General features: G+C 43.2%; 1 long non-coding RNA gene across 1 annotated transcript; it reads right to left on the bottom strand.

Annotated features, from left to right (window-relative positions):
* Nucleotides 1-9,600: 9,600 nt before the first annotated feature.
* LOC139432998 (uncharacterized) lies at nt 9,601-10,292 on the bottom strand. The gene is made up of 3 exons (XR_011642571.1): nt 10,231-10,292; nt 9,780-9,840; nt 9,601-9,660 (listed from the first exon to the last, which is right to left on the bottom strand). It is a non-coding gene; the product is annotated as an uncharacterized lncRNA (long non-coding RNA).
* Nucleotides 10,293-13,079: the final 2,787 nt, after the last annotated feature.

Here is a 13,079-nt window from a genome sequence, read left to right as displayed (position 1 = left end):
AAAGTAGAGACACTACATACTGATATACACCTGAACATCAACAGGAGAGGACTATTTAAAGTAGAGACACTATATACTGATATACACCTGAACATCAGCAGGAGAGGACTCTTTAAATAGAGACACTAGATACTGATATACACCTGAACATCAGCAGGAGAGGAATCTTTAAAGTAGAGACACTACCTACTGATATACACCTGAACATCAGCAGAAGAGGACTCTTTAAAGTAGAGACACTACCTACTGATATACACCTGAACATCAGCAGGAGAGGACTCTTTAAAGTAGAGACACTACCTACTGATATACACCTGAACATCAACAGGAGAGGACTCTTTAAAGTAGAGACACTACATACTGATATACACCTAAACATCAGCAGGAGAGGACTCTTTAAAGTAGAGACACTACATACTGATATACACCTGAACATCAGCAGGATGTTCAGGCGGCTGCAGCGGCTGCAGCGGCGGCAGCGGCGGCAGCGGCGGCAGCGGCAGCAGCGGCAGCAGCGGCAGCAGCAGCTGCAGCATCAGGCTGTTATCAGTGACCTGCTCTGATGACCCCACAGTTCACAGAGCAACACACAGCAGATGAGCTGGTGGACAGAGTGAAGCATTAGTCATATGAGAGGCAGATATTCGGTACCGCCCGCCCTCAGGCGAGCTGCTAGCTGCCGGCTCAGCCTCTGCATGTGAAGGCAAAGATGAATCAATCTCCAATTGAAAACATTTCAAAGAGTAAAAATGCGTTTTAAACTCATTCTGCTGCCCCGCAGTGACCAAAGGGGAAGAAAAAAAACGTACATACTGAACATACTGCAGGTACAACATATTTCTCTTCGAGCCCACATAAAGTGAAAATGTTTGTTAAGTTATAAAACATTTGAATAACGTATGCTCTTAAATAAATAAATTAAAAGTAACAATTAGTAAGCATGTGAAAGCTGCTGAGGGACCTGCAGCCTACATACAGGCTTCTGGAGAAACGGATGACATGTAACAGGCTGACCTCATCAAAATACAAGAAAAGGGTAACTGTATTCCCTAAAAAGACATTTCGAAAGTCTTCTGTCAGCTCAAATTTTATTTCTGCTTTTTTAATCTGTAGTATGCGCTCAAGTGTTTCAGTGTGGGTGTGTCGGCTGCTGCCTGAATATGCTTCATGAAGGGCAGCTTTGAACAACATCTCTGAGCAGAGGACATGTTTCACCTAAATATCTTGGTGTCTTCTTTTCTAAGGTCACATTGTTCTGCTACTAAAACATCTTATTGATATTTCCATGTTTGGCTTGTATTCATGTGCATTGCACTTCGTAGAGAGGTAATCAAAAGAAACAGAAAGTAATCAGGTTGATATTAGATTAGGTTACTTCCCCCCTGCTAACTAGTAATTGTAACAGAATACATTTTTAAAGTAACCATTCCAACCCATAAATACATTTGAAAACAAACACCCGTAGCATGTTGGCCTTTCTTGTTCACTCCTTGTTGAAAGCAATCCTTTCTGACTGAGGAACAGGGCTGCTGGCAGAGGGGAGGCTTTCCTCTCCAGTGGGGGAGTTTCCACAGACGGGGAGCGGAGCTGCCACCGTGGAGCATCGGGCCGGCAGCCAAAGGCCACAGTTTACTCCAGGAAACCATCAGCTCCCTCGCTTCAGTTGTAAGAGCCACATTTCTCTCACTCTGACTTTCTGCTGCCTTCTCCTCGTTCTACTTAGGACACAACAACAGTTCCGTAATCAGAGATAAGGTCGCACAGATCTAGTTTATTCTTAGTCATCCATCAACTCCTTAATGGGCTGTGAAATGGTTTAGAACCGTAGTATTCCTGCCTGTACTTGCTGCCCTCAAGTTGCTCCGGTTTCAGCCCGCTCCCCCCGTCCTCCCAGTCCATGTTTTGAATCACTGAAATAGCAAAGAAGGGTTTGCGTGGATAACTGGCTGCACTTTGATTCCAGGCGCCGCCCTGGCACTGCGACACACAGCAGCTGCAGCTTCCAGTCCTCCACCGGTCCTGTGGGCTGATGGGATCCACACAGATCTCCCCTCCTGTGTCCACGTACCGTGCAGAAAAGATGCCTTTTAATCTCACAGCGGCCACGTCTTCTTTTATTTGGATCCCAAGAGTCCAATTTAGATCAAAGCACTAAAGAGGGTGTCGTGTAGCACACACCCAATGGAATCTGTGTTTACCCACTTTTTGATGAGCAGGGTTTGAGTTCCCACTTTTCAGGCTATGACTAGACCTCTGACAGATATAAATAGTTCAGCTATTGTCAGCACATTGCTATGGGCGTTAAGGCATACACTGACAAGCAGATTATGTTGTAGCTCGCGGGAAGGAATGTTGTGTTTTGAGATTTGTATTTTCATTATTAAGCGCTATATCAACAATGCATGAAAGAAAAACACATGGATCAATATTTGTATTAAGTTTACAACTCCTGTGCTGCGAGGCCTGCGCACCGTCGCTCTTCAACAAACTGTGAATTACTTTATTTCTGGCAGATCGCCAACATAACGGATGGCCTTCACATGTGTGCATCATGTGTGCATCATGTGTGCATCATGTGTGCATCATGTGTGCGACCTGCAGTAATATGGAGCCAATAGAATGCACACTACACTATTAATAGACGTGGAAATTCAATATATTGTACAACCCCTTTAGACTATTACTTTTCACATTGAATTAACCTCGTTCTCTGATAAATGTTCATGTGCAAGGCCAGCTCAGGCCCTTCAGGGGAACCATCACTTATTAGGCCGAGCCGACCGTCTGCAGCCGTATTCAGTGATGACGTCTGTGTTTTGAGGCGAGCTAACGTGATGAAAACATGTCTAAAACAAACTAGTGGTAACGCACATTGATATTTATATCACATTTGTATTGTGGTTTTGCCAGATAAGTGTGTTGTCTCCCAGCGATGGACTAATGCACCTGTAGCTTAATATTGAGTTGTGCATGTGTGCTGAATGAAGTATGTCAGGGTGAGCAGAGGTTTCATGGTGAGCAGACTTTTATATTTGTATATTTAATGCAAGTTGTGACTCATACGTCGCAGCAATGGGCTTGTGTTTCTTTATTTTCAGAACAAACAAGTCAATGAATTGATTGTAAATGCATGTGTAACACCTCGAGTGCTATATCATACAGAACAGAGGCGCTAACGGCTTCCTAGGGTCCTAAAGTGGTGTGCCGCGAATAACTCTGGGAAGAGTTCGATTTTAGTTGAAGATTTTACAATTTTATTGCCAGCAGTATTCAACAACAACAACAACAACAACAACAACAACACCAACATTTACATTAAACTGTGCCAACAATATGAAAAATAGAGCTCTTTCATTCAAATCAGTTCGGTGTGTGTGTGTGTGTGTGTGTGTGTGTGTGTGTGTGTGTGTGTGTGTGTGTGTGTGTGTGGTGTGTGTGTGGGGGGTGTGTGTGTGTGTGGGGGGGGGGGTGTGTGGGTGTGTGTGTGTGGGGGGGGGTGTGTGTGTGGGGGGGTGTGTGTGTGTGTGTGTGTGTGGGGGTGTGTGTGTGTGGGGGGGGGGTGTGTGGGTGTGTGTGTGTGTGTCTGTGTGTGTGTGTGTGTGTGTGCTGCTATGGCTCTTCTACCCGGGTAGAGCTAATAGTGTACTGGTTCTTATCTGGATCAGATCAGAGTGAACTCAGCAGGGTTCTTCAAAGCACGCGTCCTCTGTAGGCAGGTCCAACGGTAGGCCACACCGCTTCCAACAACCGCTCACAGATTCCTTGGGCTTGGCTCGCCATCAGTCCCAAGTGAGATTGGATCTGGCTTGCTGACATCAATACAAAACCAACCGGAGTTTCTACACCGAGAAGACGACACAGGCTGTCGTCTTCTCGGTCGGGTTCACACAGGGGTTCTTGCAGGTCAGAGTTTGTCAACTGATATAGTTGAGAGTACAAATGACACTTTTTAAATACTATTACTAGGAGCTGCTCGACTTATGTCTCTGCGTCTGCCGGGTGTTCACAGGGGAAGAGAGAGAGGCCCCACTCCTTACCCTGGGTGCACCTTCTAGAGTGCTCCGTGCAGAAACAACATGTACATCTAAAAGGACATAACGCGGTCCAGTAGCCCTATATTTCACACGGGTTACACGTGCGTGCCTGGAAGTCCCTTTGTGCACATTGTTTGAAAAAGTAGTTCAATTACAACAGTTACATAACTCGACCTATGCCAGTAGTATGAATAGGTAGCCTGTGCTGTTACTTCCTGGTCCATCTTAGCACGACTCGATGCATCACCCCCTCTTCCCGGGGCTCACGGTCCACACTCCTCTGGCTGCGCTGCCTCCTGTGGAGAGCTGCTGCACGCTGCTGGACTGTGTGATCTTTTTCAGTTGGTGATGTGTCCTTTAGCAAATGGCTGGCTTGTAGGCAGGTGCTTTGTGTATGTTTGATGATTTATTGTGAAAGGAAGAACCCATGAGAGAATTGCAAAGTGAATGCAAAACGTTTAGGCAATGATTTAGTGATTACATCAATCCAGACTCACTTCACAAAGCAAGCAGTCTTTCTCTTGAACTTCAAGGCACATTTCTAGGAAAGATACATTCAAAATTGGGTCCAAAATAAATGTTTTTTTTCTTTGAGAAATACCTCTGCCTGGAGCTTTGCTGCCTGCTTTGGAGCACCTGAGTTCAGCTTCCAGTCGGAGCATCCTCAGATACACGGAGCCCATTACGGCTGGATGTCTCCTCTGTGAACTCTGCTTATTCAAAGGCAGCAGAGCAATACGGAACAAAGTTGTTTTGTAGCTTCAGAAACGGTGAAGCTGCAGCTTCAACGCACCGGGCCAAACACGAGGCCGCGGGTAGTCGTTATCAAGCAGAACCACCGCGCACATGGAGCCGTCAACGAGATACAGGAGCAGGGCTGAGCTCTGAAGCAGCACATCCCAACATGAGGCCGCTGCTCGGACTAATGACACACACACACACACACACACCCCCCCCCACACCCCCCACACGCACACACACACACACACACACACACACACACACACACACACACACACACACACACACACACACACACACACACACACACACACACACACACACACACACACACACACACACACACACACACACACACACACACACACACACACACACACACACACACACACACACACACACACACACACACACCCCACACACATGTGCCTCCTCGTAGCCCTCGTTGGCCCGATAGGTCGATTTAGCCGCAGTTATCGTAGGCCGTCCCCCTGACAGATGGTGTCCAACCAGGTTCTTAAGCACAATGAAAAAACTGAAACGTAGACTTTAAAGGTGGGGTAGGTAAGTTTCAGAAACCGGCTCGAGATACACTTTTTGTTATATTCCATGGAATGCTCTTAACATCCCGATAGCAATGAATATCTGAAGTGCTTTGACAAAAAATCCATACAAAAATGTTCATCTGTAGAAGCCGTAATACTGTAAAAAGTACAACTACCTGCCTGTCAGCCTTCCATCGGGGCACAAACTTATCTCGTGCCCTCATTGGTTATGTGTGTGTTGGAGGAGGGGCTCTGTAAGGAAGTGGAAGATTTTCTCCGGTTGTGTATTTTCAAATTCTAGCGATCTCGAGCTGGTTTCTCAAACTTACCTACCCCACCTTTAATTAAATGTATTATATCAACAGATTTCACATAACTGTATTACTGTGGGCTAGTTGAAAGCAATAATATCAAGTTTAAATAAAAAACATTTGGTCCAACTTAATAGTATTGCTATTAACTAACCTAATACATTATGTGAAGGTCCTTTCAGTGCAGTCTCGAGTGGACCAGCAGTAAAAATAAATTCAATTCAAACAACCAGATTTATGGAGCTTTAAAAAATACAAATATTTGGGTGGAAAGGTTCACTTGTGAAAGTATGACATATGTGTAAATGTGAACAGGACACCCGTGTGGTATCAGTGGTAGCTCAGAGAAAACCTAATCTTCTTTTTATTAAAGCATAAACTGAAGACATAAGCGTGACGGTATGCACGCCCCCTCTCCCCGTCCAGAGCTGCTGGCAGACTACAGTCCACACACACACACACACACACACACACACACACACACACACACACACACACACACACACACACACACACACACACACACACACACACACACACACACACACACACACACACACACACACACACACACACACACACACACACACACACACACACACACACACACACACACACACACACACACACACACACACACACACACACACACACACACACACACACACGGAACTGCTTGCAAGCTGAGTATTGCTATTTCTATTTTTTAGATAGATTTCTATCTTCCTGAATCACGCACAGTTCATGGTCGGATATTTGCAACAGTATCTGATGGAAAACTGGGTAGTTCCCACTTGTCGGCCCAATCCATCAGTAAACGTTGTTACTTATAGATGTTTTATGTTTGAAACAAACAATGTAGGTAGCGTGTGGACCTGTTGCGGAAGTTGCAAACACAGCACTAGCTATGACTCAATCGCTAGCTAGCGCCTGTTAGCACTGGTGTTCTGTATGCCCACCAACTTGACCCAAAGCTGTGTAGAGATATGGAGCCCACAGAACAACTTTGGTAAAGGTCTGCCATTCTTTTCTTGTCAGCCAATCAGAGCACCATGTGAGCTAAAGCAGTTTCAGGCAGAGGGTATCCACTCAGGGCTGCCCCTGATGTTAAATAATAATTGTTTGCATAGCAGCTAAGGGTTTTCAAGTACTGGCCTTCACACCTGTACTTTCTCTGTGCTCAGTATCTCTGTCATCCAATATCATTATTTTCTTGCGGCAAAATAATCTGCGTTCAAACGCATTTCAGTGGAAGGCAGACATTGATGCAGTGCAGCAGCCGGGAGGAATGATCGACAGCCAGCGGACAGATGAGGGGTGACACTCCTCATCTGTGGCTTCAGCTTTTATAACACAAAGAGCACAGACGTTGTGTTCATATGATGTGAAGGTGGAGCCTGTGATGTTACACATACTATTGTTATTGTGTGTGTGTGTGTGTGTGTGTGTGTGTGTGTGTGTGTGTGTGTGTGTGTGTGTGTGTGTGTGTGTGCACCAGTAAAATTAAGGTGAGACATGATTTACCTCAACAACTTATCTGAAAGCCGCAGTGAAAGCAGCTGCACCTGAAACGATCGGACACTCAGCGGAGAGGTGTTACCATGGTGACAGTGGACATGCTAACATGCTGTCTTCATGTTGGCCCACTCAGAGACAGTAACACAGGACAATGGAACAGAACAAGCATTACATCATCTAATGGAACATGTGTTGTAACCACTGCCCACCTGGGGTATGATGTCACAGGTCCAGAGCTACCTGCCTGTAAGACCCTTCACAGCGGGGTATTCCACTGTGATCTCTATCCTGAACATGATCTACATCATTACATCTGATGCCAAATCTTTGCATTTACTTCAGGTATTAGGACAGACATAGCACAACACTCATTTGTCATCTTAATACACCCTTCCACTGATCTAAATGCAAATCAGGCAGACGCATCCATTATACTTAGCTATAAAGGGTTTGCATTCATCTCAAATGATTACAAAGAGTATTTAGAGAGACACTGATTGGTTCAGACCTATACGAGGAGTGTTCCATGTTCCTCTAAACACAGTTTGAGAGTGCTTTACTCAAGGCTTCGGAATAGGTGATTATAATAATTGTTGTCATGGCTTTGAAGTGTCCTCAATATATGTTGACGGATACAAACAGACAGTTGGCTTTTGGTGAGGACATTAGCATGTGTCAATAGTACAGAGGATGATGGCTCCCACATTTTACAACAATCCGTTTCCAAAGCCTACGCTTTCTCCTCACGTCTCTGTGGTGGATTCCAATTACCTTGTATTTGTCTGATGCCGATATTTCCCCATTGAAACTCCAACAGACAGCCGCGGGATAACGGGCGGCTGCTGTCACCTCTCCTCTATTAAAGACTTTTGTCAATAAACTGACGCAGTCAAATGCAGGCCGCTACTCCCCTGGCTCATAATTCATCCTGATGTCGAGTCAATGGAGGTAATGATGTGTATGCAGGCCAACATGCATGGATTTATATGCAATCTAATGCCAATATGATGACAGTAAATAGAAGTTTTGTGTGAGAACACTGTAGGTGTGTATTAGAGAATGAGTCAGCTTCTCAGACAGGCCTCATTGTCATCGTACAGATTTCACAGGTTTAGAGCTATCTGCCTTTAATACCCCTTTACAGCGACGTATTCCACTGTGTGAGAGACACAGACTGAGTTATATTTACAGCTTCCTGTTTACAGTTAAGTTAAGTGGTCTCCACTATACAAACTAAGTTGAAGGTGCAATGTATATACCCTAGCCCCCTGCTCCAAAGGCATAACAGGCAGCTCTCACCTTTCTGACTGGGTCCATGTAATCCACATTCACAGACGCAGTTATTTAATACTAGAACCGCCAACGGGTCAATTTTACCCGCAGCTGTTTTTTGATTCTATGTAACTTTTTTTCAATAAAAATATTCAAGTCTCCCATTCCGTGACTTTTCCTGAAAGTGTGTTATGTAGCACCCTCTGTTGTTAAAAATGGTCAATATGTAGTCAGATTAAAAAAATCGCCAAAAGAAATGCCATTTATACCTATATACACATGTGTATGTATTTACATCAATATGTTTTAAAAAATAAAATAGAATTTGCTAATATTAAGTGATAATATTAGGATTAGTGTGAACAACTAGTTTACATGTTACTAACAGTGCCTTGGTTAAAGAGCCTGTTGCTGTTTATTTATAGCTTTGAATTCTTTAAAACCAATATTATCTTCTTAAACTTGTATGGTAGTCAGGAGCATCACTTTCTAATGTTTATTGATATATTTAGCGGGAGGGGATCTAAAGTAATGCTTTAAAATTCAGATTAGATTAATTTCTACCATTTTCTTAAATTCATGGTAGTTTCAGTAATCCCCTGGTAATTGAGGACACAAGTTATCTAAATGACTAATGTCATCTTTATGGCTTTCAGAAAGGACAGGAGACCGACAGGTGACTATCAAAGGACTAGCAGCAGCAGCAGCAGCAGATGATGATGATGATGTTAAATGTGTTGTTTTAGGAACATCCATTGCAAATACATGGAATTCAATAAACACTGAATAGCATATCATGCAGTTTGTCGGTGCCTTTTCCTCCGTGTTGTCCTGGTTTGCTGTGCTGCCTCCTAGTCGCCACCATGGTTTGCTGTGCTGCCTCCTAGTCGCCACCATGGTTTGATGTGCTGCCTGGGGATGCTCAAATCGCTCAGAGAAAGGAGTACGAATGTACGGCTTCCCCACTGACACAGAGCGGAGAAACATATGGCTGGCTCAAGTCAGCAGGAGCAATTTCATGACCAACAGCAAAAAAATATGTGATGTAATTATATACAAACACTGCATTTGCACTTTTTCACAAAACGAAAACCACACCATTGGGAAAGCTTAATGTTTTGTTTAATACAAAAAAACAGGGAAAGGCTTGAAAAACACTGAGAGTTGAGACTCAGGGTGCCGGGTGAGGGTCTCAGTGCAGGTATTCAGGCTCCATTGAATCCCCCTCTGGTTCTTGTGCTGAAAGAGGGAGTAACAGACAGGAGAAAGGGTTATACACACACAGCACACCTATTGGATGGGAAATGCCTTGGGGAGATAAGGTGTTTACTTATATAAAACAGTAGTATTAAACTTACCTTGTGTTTTCACTCTCACTTAAGTCCCTCTCCCTTTGCCATCAGTCCAGAATCAGCTGAGCTGCAACATAATACAGACAGGTAATAATCAACAGAATCACAAGGACACAATATGGCTCTGCTAAAAACACTCACTCTTACACGCACCAAAGTTATATTTATCTAATATTTAACTCCCTCCACCCCCGCATACAATCCAGTTTAGAAGCCCCTCTTCTCTAATTCAACAACGTTGGACGAAATGACATTAAGAGAATGGAATTTACAATTAAAAGGCTGTTCAACGTGTGTTGCTAACTTGCTTCGGTATCCTAGCTTAATCTGTTATCTGTAAACGTTCCCTAAATCTACTAATTTAGGGATAATCCACTGACATCCTTTAATACACATGTTCATTTGAATCAGATGTACTGATAATATCCGCAATATAAATCTTTAAACTTCTTCTTACCTTTAAAAGTCCGTCACGAACGGTCTATTATGCTGCAACTCCACAGCTCTGCTAGCCTTGGTGCTAACTTCCGGGAAACGATTGAGAGGCTCCACGATCCGCCATTGCTGTAAAAAAGTGGTCCATTGGAGTGAACGGAGATGTCGTAACTCTTCTAGTATATGGCTCCGCTACTGCCTATTGGCGCTGACGAGCCGTGGGGCCGCCATCTTGGACCGGTCACCCGCTCCAGTGTAATCTGTCTGGCAGGCACAATGAAGTGTCAGCGCATTTAATCAATCATAACTCGCTGAATACAAAACTGATTTTCACGTTTTTTTCCCTGCAAACGTCATATATGTAGGCATGATACCGGACACATGATTCGGCGTATTTTAATATTCATAGTAGGCTTAACAGCAATAGAATATTCTGGTATTTGATAGCTCATATGTTATGTATGATAGGTATTTTGCAAAAGACACAAGATATATAATATAGGCTAATACACACACACACATATATAAAACAACACTAATGGTCTATATGATAGAGAAGCAGAAGCAGATTGTGTAGGCCTACTACTCAGCTATTTTAATAAGTTGAAAAATGAAGAAACAATAATACATTATACAAAGACAGAAGTTATATATCAGTACAAATGAATATCTATATCTATGTCAGAAAAAATGAAAATCTATATCTATATAAAAAATATAAATGTTCAAGTTAAACACAAGAACATGACACCACCCCGCCCCAAACCATATTTACACAAAGTTGCTCATGAAAGTTGAAATGAGCTAAAAGCCCTGAAAGAGGACTGTTTTGCAGAGCTTCTTTCTCGTGCTCCCTTTCTGCAGGTCAAGAGAGGTGAGTCTGGCAATGTGGTGTAGTCTTATTTTCAGAAACACAACCAATGACAACAAGTTGGAATAATGGTTGTCGATGCCAAACTCCGTCTCCTCAATGTGTTCCCCAAGCTGAAAAACATCCTCCGTTCCAATCTCCTCCCGGACGATGTAGGTGACTGTCGACTCCTTTGGAGCTTGCCTTGTTGAAGCTTGGCGAATCATCCTCTCTGCAGCTCTCAGCACCTTCACTGTGCCTTGTGATGGAATCACTAGGCCACCGTTGTTTTTCAGGGCTAGAAGGTGGTAGCTCTCATCAAATGATGAAGGTACAGCATCTCTGACATCTTGCACGGCACACATCACAGGACAGCTTTCGCAGAATCTGCCGGACTACAAATCCTGCAATGTAGACCAGCGCATTTTCCACCAGACCACCGAACCGAGTGGGAAGATAGCTGTGGTCACTCACAACAGCCGAAATGTTGGCGAATGGAGATGGGTGCTCTTCAGCAGTTTCAGCAGAGGACATCTCTCCCGCAGACAGGGACACAGTGTGATCTTGGGCTGCCACATTGCCTGTCTCACTATGAAACATCAGACGGCGGAAGATGGCCTGGAACTGGCGTGCAGATGGATTGTTATTCCAGCCACCTTGTATGGAAAACAGGCACACAATACATACATTACTCTTAAGTCATTTTCAGAATGAATTGCAATTAAAAGAACATCAACCCTACCTGACGCTCTGATGGAATTAAATAGGAGCTCCAAGTGATCCTGGCTGAACCTGTAGGTGAGGACATACCGCTGAACTGAGCAGTTCAGGAATCATCAGCATCAACGTGTCGATGTTAATGACACATCCGATGACTGACAAGTACCTGGAAAAGAAAAACATGTTATTACTCTGATCATGGCAAAACATATACAGTACACTTGTAGGACACTTAGCAAACTAGGAACACTGTAATTACAGAACTGGGATAACTTGAGAACAAGAACACAACAATACATACCATTTTGACACCGACATGTGCTTGATGTTGTGTGATACGTACCATTAGAAGCATCTGGGACCTCAAAAACACTGAAGACAAGATCATTCAAATAGAAACAAAACTGCAGATTGAAAAACATTGAAACAAGAGAACATCATTTCAACATACATACCCTCCTTCTGACACCTGCAAAACTTGATGTTGTGTAATACATACTATTTAGAAGCATCTGGGACCTCAAAAACAATGAATACAAGATCATTCCAACACACAAAAGTGAACACAGAAAAACATTGAAATAAAAGAGCATCATGTTAGCAGACCAAACTAAAGGAAAACACGTTGTAACAGTAGCATCATATGAACCTGATGGAGAGAACAGAGCATCTTATGAACTCGATGCATAACGGAACAGAGTATCGTTGAACTCATGTCGTGAACTTTTCCTGCATGAATAACAAGCACTATTTGAATAGACCTCTTAGATCGGTGAAGTGGTGTTCCATCTTTTGCCACCAAAGTGAGCAAGTACTCCCTGGCTCTTGACAAAAATGCTTTCCTCTCTATTCAAAGCACCCAAGGGAGATTTGAATCCTTTGGCACGAGGATTGCGTCCATTCATTGTGTCAAACAGCCTGTCAATAATCTATAAAGAAATATCTAAATCACTATCATTACAGTGTTTCATTAGGTATCAGATAGTTGTAATCAATACTCATCGGTTCAAGATATAAAGAGAACAGAGTACTTATTTCTAAACTGTATGTTCAACATGCAAACTTAGTATTGGCTTGACTTCCTTCTCTCCATAGGCCTGCTTTGAGCTACAGCACATTTCACACAGAGCTTTACCACTCTAAAATGTGTGAAGGTATGTGTAAGGTTATATACACACTTTTGTATTTATGAATATGCAATATCACGGTTCATGAAAATATTTGCATGTTGAACTTAGAGAATTATCAACAAATTGTTCCTGATGCTCAAATCACATTTTGATCAATTATTTAAAAAAAAA

The sequence above is a fragment of the Pseudochaenichthys georgianus genome, chromosome 3 (assembly GCF_902827115.2).
Source record: "Pseudochaenichthys georgianus chromosome 3, fPseGeo1.2, whole genome shotgun sequence".
In the NCBI taxonomy this organism is placed as follows: domain Eukaryota; kingdom Metazoa; phylum Chordata; class Actinopteri; order Perciformes; family Channichthyidae; genus Pseudochaenichthys; species Pseudochaenichthys georgianus.
Note: the sequence above shows the minus strand (reverse complement) of the source record. Positions and strands in the feature narration are given on the sequence as shown.